Here is a 13,829-nt window from a genome sequence, read left to right on the forward strand (position 1 = left end):
CCTGTGCTAACTTTAGTCCATCCCAAATTGATCATCTTGTCGATAGTGCTACAGGCATCTTGTCGATAGTGCTACAGGCTCACTAAGGCTTCATCAGCACCGCCGTGGCCATCCTCATGAAGTCTCTCTTGGTGTAGATGCCCATCGGTGGGTTGGTCGTCTTCACGGGAACCGCTGGTTTCTTCACGGTGCAGGTGTGACAGACGTCTTTGGGACACGGTGTTTCTGAAAGCGCACGCGGAACGTGAAGTTAAGACGACAGAATTGCTGCTCGCGGACGAACACCACGCAGGGTTCAAACATTTCCTACCTATTTAGAGTTAAAAAAACATCTTACAATTTAAACATTTTGAAAATTATTTTAATTTTGAATTTTACATGTCCACTGTAGTGGACCTCCGGACACTTTTTGTCTGAAAAGATCGGGTAGTTTATCCTCTTTGGAATGCTTCTTGAGGTACCTCTCGTCCTCATCGCATCCTTGGTTGACTTGTTCTCAAGAATAACTATCAGAACTTGGGCTTGTACACTGAAAGAAATGTTGTGTTGAATTTTCGCCGCTCCTCCTCCGACAGGTGTTTCATGGCTCCCTGCTCCCGCTGTTGTGTCACACAGTTGTGATACCTCTCCTGAGCTCTCCGCTCTTCTTCATTGCGCTGCTACAGGTACTTGGGTACCTCTCCGTATTGCTGCAAACAGATAGATGATGTAATAAAATGAAAAAAAGGGGGACTATTCTTTAGGTTTTTCTATGAGCTACTTGAAAATATTCTGTATTTAGCTTTCTTTTTCTTTGTGTGTAGTGATGCGGAAAGGAAAAAAACCTTCTTCTTAATGTATTCGGGGACAAGTCCTGAGTTGTCAAGGAGCTGCTTGTGTCCGCTCCTGGTGTCCACACAAGCGGGCCGGGGCTTCATCAGCACCGCCGTGGCCATCCTCATGAAGTCTCTCTTGGTGTAGATGCCCATCAGTGGGTTGGCCGTCTTTACGGGAACCGCTGGTTTCTTCACGTGGCAGGTGTGACAGACATCTTTGGGACACGGTGTTTCTGAAAGCGCACGCGGAACGTGAAGTTAAGACGACAGAATCGCTGCTTGCGGACGAACACCACGCGGGGTTCAAACAGCCGACAGGAGGACTACTTTCGGGTAGTTTATCCTCTTTGGAATGCTTCTTACCTTCGCCGGCCTCATCGCATCCTTGGTTGACTTGTTCTCAAGAACAACTATCGGACGATACTTGGACATGTACCTTCAGACAACGGAGAAATAAAAAAATATATTTAAATGACGTGTACATTTTATTTATCCTGTGCCAAATCACCACAAAAGTGATATCAGGGCACTTATTCATACAGATATCCACCTATTCCTTTTATTTACTTACTTTATTTACATGCCATATAAAATATGTATATATATATATCCTCCTGGGAACTGAGGGGAAATAGTGTCTTCCAACTTCTTATTTTTGTGATTTCCTACCTATTTAGAGTTAAAAAAACATCTTACAATTTAAACATTTTGAAAATTATTTTAATTTTAATTTTACATGTCCACTGTAGTGGACCTCCGGACACTTTTTGTCTGAAAAGATCGGGTAGTTTATCCTCTTTGGAATGCTTCTTGAGGTACCTCTCTGGTACCTCTCGTCCTCATCGCATCCTTGGTTGACTTGTTCTCAAGAATAACTATCAGAACTTGGGCTTGTACACTGAAAGAAATGTTGTGTTGAATTTTCGCCGCTCCTCCTCCGACAGGTGTTTCATGGCTCCCTGCTCCCGCTGTTGTGTCACACAGTCGTGATACCTCTCCTGAGCTCTCCGCTCTTCTTCATTGCGCTGCTACAGGTACTTGGGTACCTCTCCGTATTGCTGCAAACAGATAGATGATGTAATAAAATGAAAAAAAGGGAGACTATTCTTTAGGTTTTTCTATGAGCTACTTGAAAATATTCTGTATTTAGCTTTCTTTTTCTTTGTGTGTAGTGATGCGGAAAGGAAAAAAACCTTCTTAATGTATTCGGGGACGAGTCCTGAGTTGTCAAGGAGCTGCTTGTGTCCGCTCCTGGTGTCCACACAAGCGGGCCGGGGCTTCATCAGCACCGCCGTGGCCATCCTCATGAAGTCTCTCTTGGTGTAGATGCCCATCGGTGGGTTGGCCGTCTTCACAGGAACCGCTGGTTTCTTCACGGTGCAGGTGTGACAGACGTCTTTGGGACACGGTGTTTCTGAAAGTGCACGCGGAACGTGAAGTTAAGACGACAGAATCGCTGCTTGCGGACGAACACCACGCGGGGTTCAAACAGCCGACAAGGGGACTACTTTCGGGTAGTTTATCCTCTTTGGAATGCTTCTTACCTTCGCCGGCCTCATCGCATCCTTGGTTGACTTGTTCTCAAGAACAACTATCGGACGATACTTGGACATGTACCTTCAGACAACGGAGAAATAAAAATATATATTTAAATGACGTGTACATTTTATTTATCCTGTGCCAAATCACCACAAAAGTGATATCAGGGCACTTATTCATACAGATATCCACCTATTCCTTTTATTTACTTACTTTATTTACATGCCATATAAATTCAATTCAATTCAGTTTATTTTGTATAGCCCAATATCACAAATTACAAATTTGCCTCAGAGGGCTTTACAATCTGTACACATACGACATCCCTGTCCCAGGACCTCACATCGAATCAGGAAAAACTCCCCAAAAATAACCTTTGACAGGGAAAAAAGGGAAGAAACCTTCAGGAGAGCAACAGAGGAGGATCCCTCTCCCCGGATGGACAGACGCAATAGATGTCATGTGTACAGAATAAACAGCATTTACAAAGTTACATAAACACATTACATGAATATGACAATGTATGAATGGAACTCCAATCCATGAAACAGAAGGAGGTAGAGAGGAGGGGGTGGGGCATCAGCAGGGCCAACGCGGGAGGCCGGCTCACCAGGCATCAGACACCTCCAGGTCCAATGGACCCTATGAGACGTGAAGTCACAACGACTCCGGGGAGGAAGCAGAGTTAATAAGGTGCAATGGAGATGTAAATTCATCCATAAGGAGAGAGAGAAGATGAGATAGGTGCTCAGTGTATCCTAAAACATCCCCCAGCAGCCTATAAGCCTATAGCAGCATATCAAGGGGCTCGACCAGGGCAAACCTGATTCAGCCCTAACTATAAGCACTATCAAACAGGAAAGTCTTAAGTCTATTTTTGAATGACGTGACTGTGTCTGCCTCCCGGACTGAAAGTGGAAGCTGGTTCCATAAAAGAGGAGCTTGATAACTGAAGGCTCTTGTTCCCATCCTACTTTTTAGGACTCTAGGAACCACAAGTAGCCCCGCATTTAGTGAGCGCAGCTCTCTAGTGGGGCAATAAGGTACTACAAGCTCCTTAAGATATGATGGTGCATCACCAATCAAGGTTTTGTAGGTGAGGAGAAGAATTTTAAATGTGATTCTTGATTTTACAGGGAGCCAGTGCAGAGCAGCTAATACAGGAGTAATGTGATCTATTTTCTTAGTTGTTGTGAGTACACGAGCTGCAGCATTCTGGATCAACTGGAGGGATTTAAGAGACTTATTAGAGCAGCCTGATAAGGAGTTGCAGTAATCTAGTCTGAAAGTAACAAACGCGTGAACCAGCTTTTCTGCATCTTTTTGAGACAAGATGTGCCTGATTTTTTAAATGTTACGTAGATGAAAAAATGCAATCCTTGAGATTTGCTTAACGTGGGAGTTAAAGGACAAGTCTCGGTCAAAGATAACGCCTAGATTTTTTACAGTGGTGTTGGATGCCAGGGAAATGCCATCTACAGAAACCACATCACCAGATAATTGATCTCTGATGTGTTCAGGGCCCAGTAAAATAACTTCAGTTTTGTCTGAGTTTAACATCAGGAAGTTGCAGGTCATCCATGTTTTTATGTCTTTAAGACATTCTTGAATTTTAGCGAGCTGGTTGGTCTCCTCTGGTTTGATCGATAGATATAATTGAGTATCGTCTGCATAGCAATGAAAGTTTATGCAGTGTTTCCTGATAATATTGCCCAAAGGAAGCATATATAAGGTAAATAAAATTGGTCCAAGCACAGAACCTTGTGGAACTCCGTGATTAACGTTGGTGGTCATTGAGGCTTCATCGTTTACAAATACAAATTGAGATCAATCTGATAAATAGGATTTAAACCAACTTAGTGCGGTACCTGAAATGCCAATCGACTGATCCAGTCTCTGTAATAGGATGTCATGATCAATGGTGTCGAACGCAGCACTAAGGTCTAATAATACCAGTACGGAGATGAGTCCTTTATCTGATGCAATTAGGAGGTCATTTGTAATTTTCACCAGTGCTGTCTCTGTGCTGTGGTGTTTTCTAAATCCTGACTGAAACTCCTCAAATAAACTATTCTGATGTAGGAAGTCGCACAACTGATTTGCGACTACTTTCTCAAGGATCTTAGAGAGGAAGGGAAGGTTAGAGATTGGTCTGTAGTTAGCCAACACCTCTGGATTAAGAGTGGGCTTTTTCAGGAGAGGTTTAATTACAGCTACTTTGAAGGAATGTGGTACATGGCCTGTTATCAAAGACACATTAACAATATCCAGCAGAGAGGTGCCAATTAAAGGCAACACGTCTTTAAGCAGCCTCGTTGGGATGGGGTCTAAGACAGTGGTCCCCAACCCCCGGGCCGCGGACCGGTACCGGTCCGTGGATCAATTGGTACCGGGCCGCACAAGAAATAATTAATAATTTCCGTTTTATTTATTATCAGAGTATGAACAATCTTTTATTTTGAAAAACCTTTTATTTTGAAAAATGACCAGATTCGCTCGTTTGCGCACTTGTGCGCCCAATTTTAACCCACAAGCTAGCAAAATGAGTAAGAAACAGACGTCTTTGGATATTTTTTTTGCGAAAGGGAAAAGGTCTAGTGAAGAGACAGAAGAAGAGCCTACGAGTTCAAAGAAAAAGAAAACTTTTACCAGACAATACCAGGAGACCTACTTAAAATATGGGTTTATCGCGGCAGGTGATTCCCATATTCCAAGCCCGCTCTGCATAATATGCGGCGACCGGCTTGCTAATGAGGCAATGAAGCCTTCAAAACTGCTTCGCCACTTGGAGACCAGGCACCCTGGATTAAAAGACAAGCCCCTGGAGTATTTTGAAAGAAAAAAGCAGGAACACGAAGGACAGAAGAAATTACTGAGGGCCACCACATCAGTAAATGCGAATGCACTTAGAGCGTCATACTTAGTGGCTAACCGTATTGCTAAGGCTAAAAAGCCATTCACTATTGGTGAAGAATTGATCTTGCCCTCCACTAAAGACATTTGCCGTGAACTTCTAGGGGAGGCCGCTGTTAAAAAGATAGCACAGGTGCCTCTGTCGGCTAGTACCGTGACTCGGCGCATTGAGTAAATAGCCGAAGACATTGAGACACAATTGTTAGAGAGGATTAATACATCACCGTGGTACGCCCTCCAGGCTGATGAATCTACAGATGTTGACAACAAGGCAATACTACTTGTTTATGTGCGATATCTTTATCAGGAGGATGTGCATGAGGACATGTTATGTGCACTATCGTTGCCAACCAACACCACAGCCGCAGAACTGTTCAAGTCGCTGGATGGTTATATATCAGGAAAACTGAAATGGTCCTTTTGTATCGGCATATGCACAGACGGAGCTGCTGCCATGACCGGATGGCTGTCTGGTTTAACTGCTCGGATTAAGGAGGTTGCACCTGAGTGTGAATCTACGCATTGTATCATTCACAGGGAAATGCTGGCAAGCCGAAAAATGCTACCGGAATTGAACAGCGTATTGACTGACGTCGTTAAAGTTATTAACCATGTCAAAGCACATGCCCTTAACTCGCGCCTGTTTGAGCAGCTTTGGCTACAGTGTTAAAGAGAACCCTGGGGTTGTTCTTATTTTTCTCTAAAAAATAAAATATATATATATATATCCTCCTGGGAACTGAGGGGAAATAGTGTCTTCCAACTTCTTATTTTTGTGATTTCCTACCACTGGTCTAAGAGACAGGTAGACGGTTTAGAAGTAGAAACCATTGAGGACAATTGGTCTAGGTTAATGGGAGAAAAGCTATCCAAATATACACCAGGGCATACAGCCGTTTCCAAGGCCACTCCTCTTGATGACAGATCGGCAGTAGTTAAGGGCAAGAGAGCATCAATCTTGCCTCTAATAGTTAAAATCTTTTCATTGAAGAAGTTCATGAAGTCATTACTACTGAGGTCTATAGGAATACACGGCTCCACAGAGCTGTGACTCTCTGTCAGCCTGGCTACAGTGCTAAAGAGAACCCTGGGGTTGTTCTTATTTTTCTCTAAAAAATAAAATAATAATAAAATATATATATATATATATATATATATATATATATATATATATATATATATATATATATATATATATATATATATATATATATCCTCCTGGGAACTGAGGAGAAATAGTGTCTTCAAGTTGGCAGATAAAGTAGCTGCATTTAAAGCCAAATTGGATTTGTGGGGACGGCGAGTGAACAGAGGCATATTGGACATGTTTCAAACATTATCGGGGATTTTGGACTGAGACTGAGCTTTCATTCTCCCAGCTGGTGCACGATCACCTGTCTTTGCTTTTAAAGGAGTTCGAGCGCTACTTCCCAACCACAAAGGACCCACGAACTGGCAAGGAATGGATCAGCAACCCATTTGTCAACAAACCAGGTGAATCTAGCATATCTGTGCAAGAAGATGATCAACTGCTGGAGATCGCAAATGACGGCGGCCTTAAAATTATGTTTGAGACAACAACTCTGCCGGTGTTCTGGATTAAAGTCATGGCAGAATACCCTGAGATCGCCACCACCGCACTGAAAACCCTGTTGCCATTTCCGACATCCTATCTGTGTGAAGCGGGGTTTTCTGCAGTGACAGCAACCAAAACAAAACAACGGAGTAGACTGGATATAAGCAACACACTTCGGGTGTCATTGTCTCCCATCACTCCCAGATGGGACCGTCTCTGTGTAGAAAAACAAGCGCAGGGCACCCATTGATTTGGTATTATGGTGAGTAAAAAATTCTATGCACTTTATATTAGTTTTTGTGGTGTATCTGTATCTGTGCAGGCATGTAAAACGTACGCACTTAACTCTCAAAGGGTCGGTGCACTAACGCGCCGCACCAACACCCCCTTCCGCGGTAAAATTCGCCAAGCGTTGACCGGTCCGCGGTGATAAAAAGGTTGGGGACCACTGGTCTAAGAGACAGGTAGACGGTTTAGAAGTAGAAACCATTGAGGACAATTGGTCTAGGTTAATAGGAGAAAAGCTATCCAAATATACACCAGGGCATACAGCCGTTTCCAAGGCCACTCTCCTCTTGATGACAGATCGGCAGTAGTTAAGGGCAAGAGAGCATCAATCTTGCCTCTAATAGTTAAAATCTTTTCATTGAAGAAGTTCATGAAGTCATTACTACTGAGGTCTATAGGAATACACGGCTCCAAAGAGCTGTGACTCTCTGTCAGCCTGGCTACAGTGCTAAAGAGAACCCTGGGGTTGTTCTTATTTTTCTCTAAAAAATAAAATATATATAAAATATATATATATATATCCTCCTGGGAACTGAGGGGAAATAGTGTCTTCCAACTTCTTATTTTTGTGATTTCCTACCTATTTAGAGTTAAAAAAAAACATCTTACAATTTAAACATTTTGAAAATTATTTTAATTTTGAATTTTACATGTCCACTGTAGTCTGAAAAGATCGGGTAGTTTATCCTCTTTGGAATGCTTCTTGAGGTACCTCTCTGGTACCTCTCGTCCTCATCGCATCCTTGGTTGACTTGTTCTCAAGAATAACTATCAGAACTTGGGCTTATACACTGAAAGAAATGTTGTGTTGAATTTTCGCCGCTCCTCCTCCGACAGGTGTTTCATGGCTCCCTGCTCCCGCTGTTGTGTCACACAGTCGTGATACCTCTCCTGAGCTCTCCGCTCTTCTTCATTGCGCTGCTACAGGTACTTGGGTACCTCTCTGTATTGCTGCAAACAGATAGATGATGTAATAAAATGAAAAAAAGGGGGACTATTCTTTAGGTTTTTCTATGAGCTACTTGAAAATATTCTGTATTTAGCTTTCTTTTTCTTTGTGTGTAGTGATGCGGAAAGGAAAAAAAAACTTCTTCTTAATGTATTCGGGGACGAGTCCTGAGTTGTCAAGGAGCTGCTTGTGTCCGCTCCTGGTGTCCACACAAGCGGGCCGGAGCTTCATCAGCACCGCCGTGGCCATCCTCATGAAGTCTCTCTTGGTGTAGATGCCCATCGGTGGGTTGGCCGTCTTCACGGGAACCGCTGGTTTCTTCACGTGGCAGGTGTGACAGACGTCTTTGGGACACGGTGTTTCTGAAAGCGCACGCGGAACGTGAAGTTAAGATGACAGAATCGCTGCTCGCGGACGAACACCACGCAGGGTTCAAACAGCCGACAGGAGGACTACTTTCGGGTAGTTTATCCTCTGGAATGCTTCTTACCTTCGCCGGCCTCATCGCATCCTTGGTTGACTTGTTCTCAAGAACAACTATCGGACGATACTTGGACATGTACCTTCAGACAACGGAGAAATAAAAATATATATTTAAATGACGTGTACATTTTATTTATCCTGTGCCAAATCACCACAAAAGTGATATCAGGGCACTTATTCATACAGATATCCACCTATTCCTTTTATTTACTTACTTTATTTACATGCCATATAAAATATATATATATATATCCTCCTGGGAACTGAGGGGAAATAGTGTCTTCCAACTTCTTATTTTTGTGATTTCCTACCTATTTAGAGTTAAAAAAACATCTTACAATTTAAACATTTTGAAAATAATTTTAATTTTGAATTTTACATGTCCACTGTAGTGGACCTCCGGACACTTTTTGTCTGAAAAGATCGGGTAGTTTATCCTCTTTGGAATGCTTCTTGAGGTACCTCTCTGGTACCTCTCGTCCTCATCGCATCCTTGGTTGACTTGTTCTCAAGAACAACTATCAGAACTTGGGCTTGTACACTGAAAGAAATGTTGTGTTGAATTTACTCCATTTTTTTAGGTAAGTAAAAGCACAATTTTATCTAAATCCCGACATATTTTTTAAGTAAATTGTACTAATTATTTTCAACTAATTTCAGCCTAATTTTATTTATAATTTCTGCTCAACTATTTTTGAGTAGTTTACTCAAATGGATTAGGTATCTGTAACCTTTTTTTTGTTCACATTTAAATCAATTTGTTTACATTTTTACATAATAAAATTTAGTTTCATTAAATTAAATACTATGAGCCATTCTTAGTATATTCTTTTATTCAAATAAAGCAAACAGCATGTTAATACAACAATTACTTAATCTTATTGAAACACAATGTAATAGCACCATCCACTTAAACATAGTGTAGCATAAAAACTTCTTACAATGCCATTCATAGCAAATTAAAAAAAACATACCAATGGAAGTATTACTACATCCATCCATTATTACCCGCTTATCCGGGGTCGGGTCGCGGTGGCAGCAGGTTCAGCAGGCCGACCCAGGCTTCCCTCTCACCCGCAGCACTTTCCAGCTCATTCTGGGGGATCCCGAGGCGTTCCAAGGCCAGCCGGGAGATATAATCCCTCCAGCGTGTCCTCGGTCTTCCCCGGGGCCTCCTACCAGTTGGACGTGCCCGGAAAACCTCTAATGGGAGGTGTCCAGGAGGCATCCTGACTAGATGCCCGAACCACCTCAGCTGACTCCTTTCGACACGAAGGAGCAGCGACTCGACTCCAAGCTCCCCCCTGATATCCGAGCTCCTTACCCTATCTCTAAGGCTGAGCCCGGCCACCCTACGGAGGAAGCTCATTTCGGCCGCTTGTATCCGAGATCTCGTTCTTTCGGTCACAACCCAGAGTTCGTGACCATAGGTGAGGGTTGGAACGTAGACCGACCAGTAAATGGAGAGCTTTGCCTTCCGGCTCAGCTCCCTCTTCACCAAGACGGACCGGTACAGCTCCTGTTTTACTGCTGCAGCCGCACCGATCCGCCTATCGATCTCCCGCTCCACCTTACCCTCACTCGTGAACAAGACCCTGAGATACTTGAACTCCTTCGCTTGGGGTAGGCAGTTTGCCCCCACCTGGAGGGAGCAATCCGCCGGTTTCCGGCAGAGCACCATGGCCTCAGATTTGGAGGTGCTAACTCTCATCCCTGCCGCTTCGCACTCGGCTGCAAAACGCCCCAGTGAATGCTGGAGGTCACGGTCCGAGGAGGCAAACAGGACCACATCATCCGCAAACAGCAGAGAGGCGATCCCGAGACTCCCGAACCGGATCCTCTCCGCCCCCTGGCTGCGCCTAGATATCCTGTCCATGAAGGTCACGAACAGGACCGGTGATAAAGGGCAGCCCTGGCGGAGGCCAACACCCACCGGGAACGTGTCTGACTTACTACCGAGGAGACAAACACAGCTCCTACTGCAGGCGTACAGAGACCGGATGGCCCGTGCCAACGGGTCCGGCACCCCATACTCCCGCAGCACCCCCCACAAAACCCCCCGAGGGACCCGGTCGAAAGCCTTCTCCAGGTCTACAAAGCACATGTAAACTGGTTGGGCAAATTCCCAGGACCCCTCCAGTAATCTTGCGAGGGTAAAGAGCTGGTCCACTGTTCCACGACCGGGACGGAATCCGCACTGTTTGTCTTGAATCTGAGGTTCGACAAGCGGTCGGAGCCTCCTCTCCAGCACCCTGGCATAAGCTTTTCCCGGGAGGCTGAGCAGTGTGATACCACGATAGTTCGAGCACACTCTCCGGTCCCCCTTCTTGAAGATGGGAACCACCACCCCGGTCTGCCAGTCCATGGGCACTGTTCCCGACCCCCATGCGACACTGAAAAGGCGTGTCAACCAAGACAGCCTAACAATGTCCAGCGCTTTCAGCATCTCAGGGCGGATCTCATCCACCCCTGGCGCCTTGCCACCAAGGAGCTTTTTAACTACCTTAGCGACCTCTGCCAGGGATATGGGTGAATCCACCCCCAAGTCTTCCGGCGCTGCCCCCTCTCCGGGGGACATGTTGGCCGGGTTTAGGAGTTCCTCAAAGTGCTCTTTCCACCGCCCGACGATGTCCCCAGTCCGGGTCAGCAGTTCCCCCCCCCCCCCTGCTGAGAACAGCCTGGGGTAGACCCTGCTTTCCCTTCCTGAGCCGTCGGATGGTTTGCCAGAACTTCCTTGAGGCCAACCGAAAGTCCTTCTCCATGGCCCCCCGAACTCCTCCCATGCCCGAGTTTTAGCCTCCGCGACCATCGCCGCTGCAGCCCTTCTGGCCCGCCGGTACCCGTCAGCGGCTTCAGGAGACCCCTGCGCCAGCCAGGCCCGAAAGACCTCCTTCTTCAGTTTGACGGCTTCCCTCACCCCCGGTGTCCACCACCGGGTTCTCGGGTTGCCGCCACGACAGGCACCGATGACCTTCCGGCCACAGCCCCGAGCAGCCGCGTCCACAATAGAGGCTTTGAACAAGGTCCACTCGGATTCCATGTCCCCAGCCTCCCTCGGGATTTGTGAGAAGTTCTTCCGGAGGTGGGAGTTGAAGACCTCCCGGACAGGATCCTCTGCCAGACGTTCCCAGTTCACCCTCACTACACGTTTGGGCTTGCCAGGTCTCTCTAGCCGAGTCCCCCGCCATCTGATCCAACTCACCACCAGGTGGTCATCAGTTGACAGCTCTGCTCCTCTCTTCACCCGAGTGTCCAAGACATACGGCCGCAGATCAGATGATATGATTACAAAGTCGATCATTGATCTCCGGCCTAAGGTGTTCTGGTACCAGGTAAACTTATGAGCCACCTTACGTTCGAACATGGTGTTCGTTATGGACAAACTGTGGCTAGCACAGAAGTCCAACAACAAAACACCATTCGGGTTCAGATCGGGCAAGCCGTTCCTCCCAATCACGCCCCGCCAGGTTTCTCTGTCATTGCCCACGTGAGCGTTGAAGTCTCCCAGGAGAACTATGGAGTCGGCAGGCGGCGCCCTTTCCAGGACCCCTCCCACCGACTCCAAGAAGGCCGGATACTCCGAAATGCTGCTCGGTGCATAAGCACAAACAACAGTCAGAGCCTTAATCCCCGCAACCCGTAGGCGCAGGGAGGCGACCCTCTCGTTCCCCGGGGAAAACTCCAACACAGCGGCGCTCAGCCGGGGGCTCGTGAGTATCCCCACTCCCGCCCGGCGCCTCTCACCCTGGGCAACTCCAGAAAAGGACAAAGTCCAACCCTTCTCCAGGAGCTTGGTTCCAGAGCCCATGCTGTGCGTGGAGGTGAGCCCAACTATATCTAGCTGGTACCGCTCTGCCTCCTGCACCAGCTCCTCTTTCCCCGCTAGTGAGGTGACGTTCCACGTCCCTAGAGCTAGTCTATGCCGCCGGCGATCGGCCCGCCCAGGTCTCCCGCCTGGCCCGCCGCCCGGTCTACATAGCACCCGACCCCGATAATTCTCCCTGCGGGTGGTGGGTCCACAGGGTGACTGCTGCTCCATGGTGTTTTTTCGGGCTGAGCCCGACCGGGCCCCATGGGCGAAAGCCCGGCCACTAGACGCTCGCCGACGAGCTCCCCTCCTGGGTCTGGCTCCGGCAGGGTGCCCCGGTTTCCCTTGTCCGGGCAAGGTAGCAGTCCGTGGGCTACTTATCATCAGGGTTTATTGAACCGCTCTTAGTCTGGGCTCTCCCCCGAGACCTGTTTGCCTTGGGAGACCCTACCAGGGGCTGATGCCCCGGACAACATAGCTCCCAGGATCACTGAGCCACTCAAACTCCTCCACCACGTTAAGGTGGCGATTCATAGGAGGATTACTACATGAAGCATGTAATTCACAATGACAATAAAGACATCAGAACAGATCTGTGGAGCAATTGGGAAACTAACCTTCCACACATTGTTACATGAAACAAACATAGCATGAAATGACATATTTCTACATTGTTTTCAACAACTGGATGTAAACTAATATATAACCGAGACAAATTGTAAAGCCCTCTAAGGCTAATTCGTAATTTGTAATATTGGGCTATATAAAATAAATTTAATTGAATAAATGAAAACAAACATTATAATACAATACAAGCTATGAAGAGGCTAGTGGTAGTGTCTTGTTGCAATACATAACAGCGTATCACCACATGTTCTGTCATCTTCCTAACCACCACCTCCACGTGTCTACTCCATGTTTCACAAAGACTGCGGTTAGGGAGATTGACATCAATTTAAGAGTTAAACTGCACCGATGGGATTAATGTGATCCACAAGTCAAGTCTTGTCTGCAGCCTCTGAGTGTGTCCTGTCTGCCGTGAGACGGGCGCTCGTCTCCATCTGACCCCAAAACAATTATTACCCCCCCCCCCCTCCCCTTATCTGGAGCATCGAGACCTGAGTCCGCTGACCTCGCGTCTGCGCTCCAAAAAAAAAAAAAAAGAGGCAGAGCTCTCCCTCCGCGACCTCAATCTGTAAATGGAGCCATGATCCCCGTCTTTGACCCTCCCTCTACCACCACCCGTTGCGGTGGCCTTTGAGGCCAAGTGAGGTGTAAACAAATCCAATATACGCTGCATTGTATGGCACCCCGAGGGTCCCAATGAAGTTACTCCAGAGGTACAAATCACTTCGGGTCACGGTTTGCTTGCTTTTTCTTGCTCTATTTCCCAGAGACTCGCGGTTCCCCACCCCAAGAGCGCTCCCCAGCCACCAACTGCCACCATCATACAGGTTT

At 46.5% G+C, this 13,829-nt stretch overlaps 3 pseudogenes; all 3 read right to left on the reverse strand.

The window, feature by feature from the left end:
- Positions 1 to 509: 509 nt before the first annotated feature.
- On the reverse strand, positions 510 to 1,247 carry LOC117749928 (annotated as a pseudogene).
- A 446-nt stretch (positions 1,248 to 1,693) lies between these two features.
- LOC117749929 lies at positions 1,694 to 2,428 on the reverse strand (annotated as a pseudogene).
- Positions 2,429 to 7,902: 5,474 nt separating this feature from the next.
- LOC117749930 lies at positions 7,903 to 8,639 on the reverse strand (annotated as a pseudogene).
- Positions 8,640 to 13,829: the final 5,190 nt, after the last annotated feature.

Source organism: Cyclopterus lumpus, chromosome 20 (genome assembly GCF_009769545.1).
Source record: "Cyclopterus lumpus isolate fCycLum1 chromosome 20, fCycLum1.pri, whole genome shotgun sequence".
In the NCBI taxonomy this organism is placed as follows: Eukaryota; Metazoa; Chordata; class Actinopteri; order Perciformes; family Cyclopteridae; genus Cyclopterus; species Cyclopterus lumpus.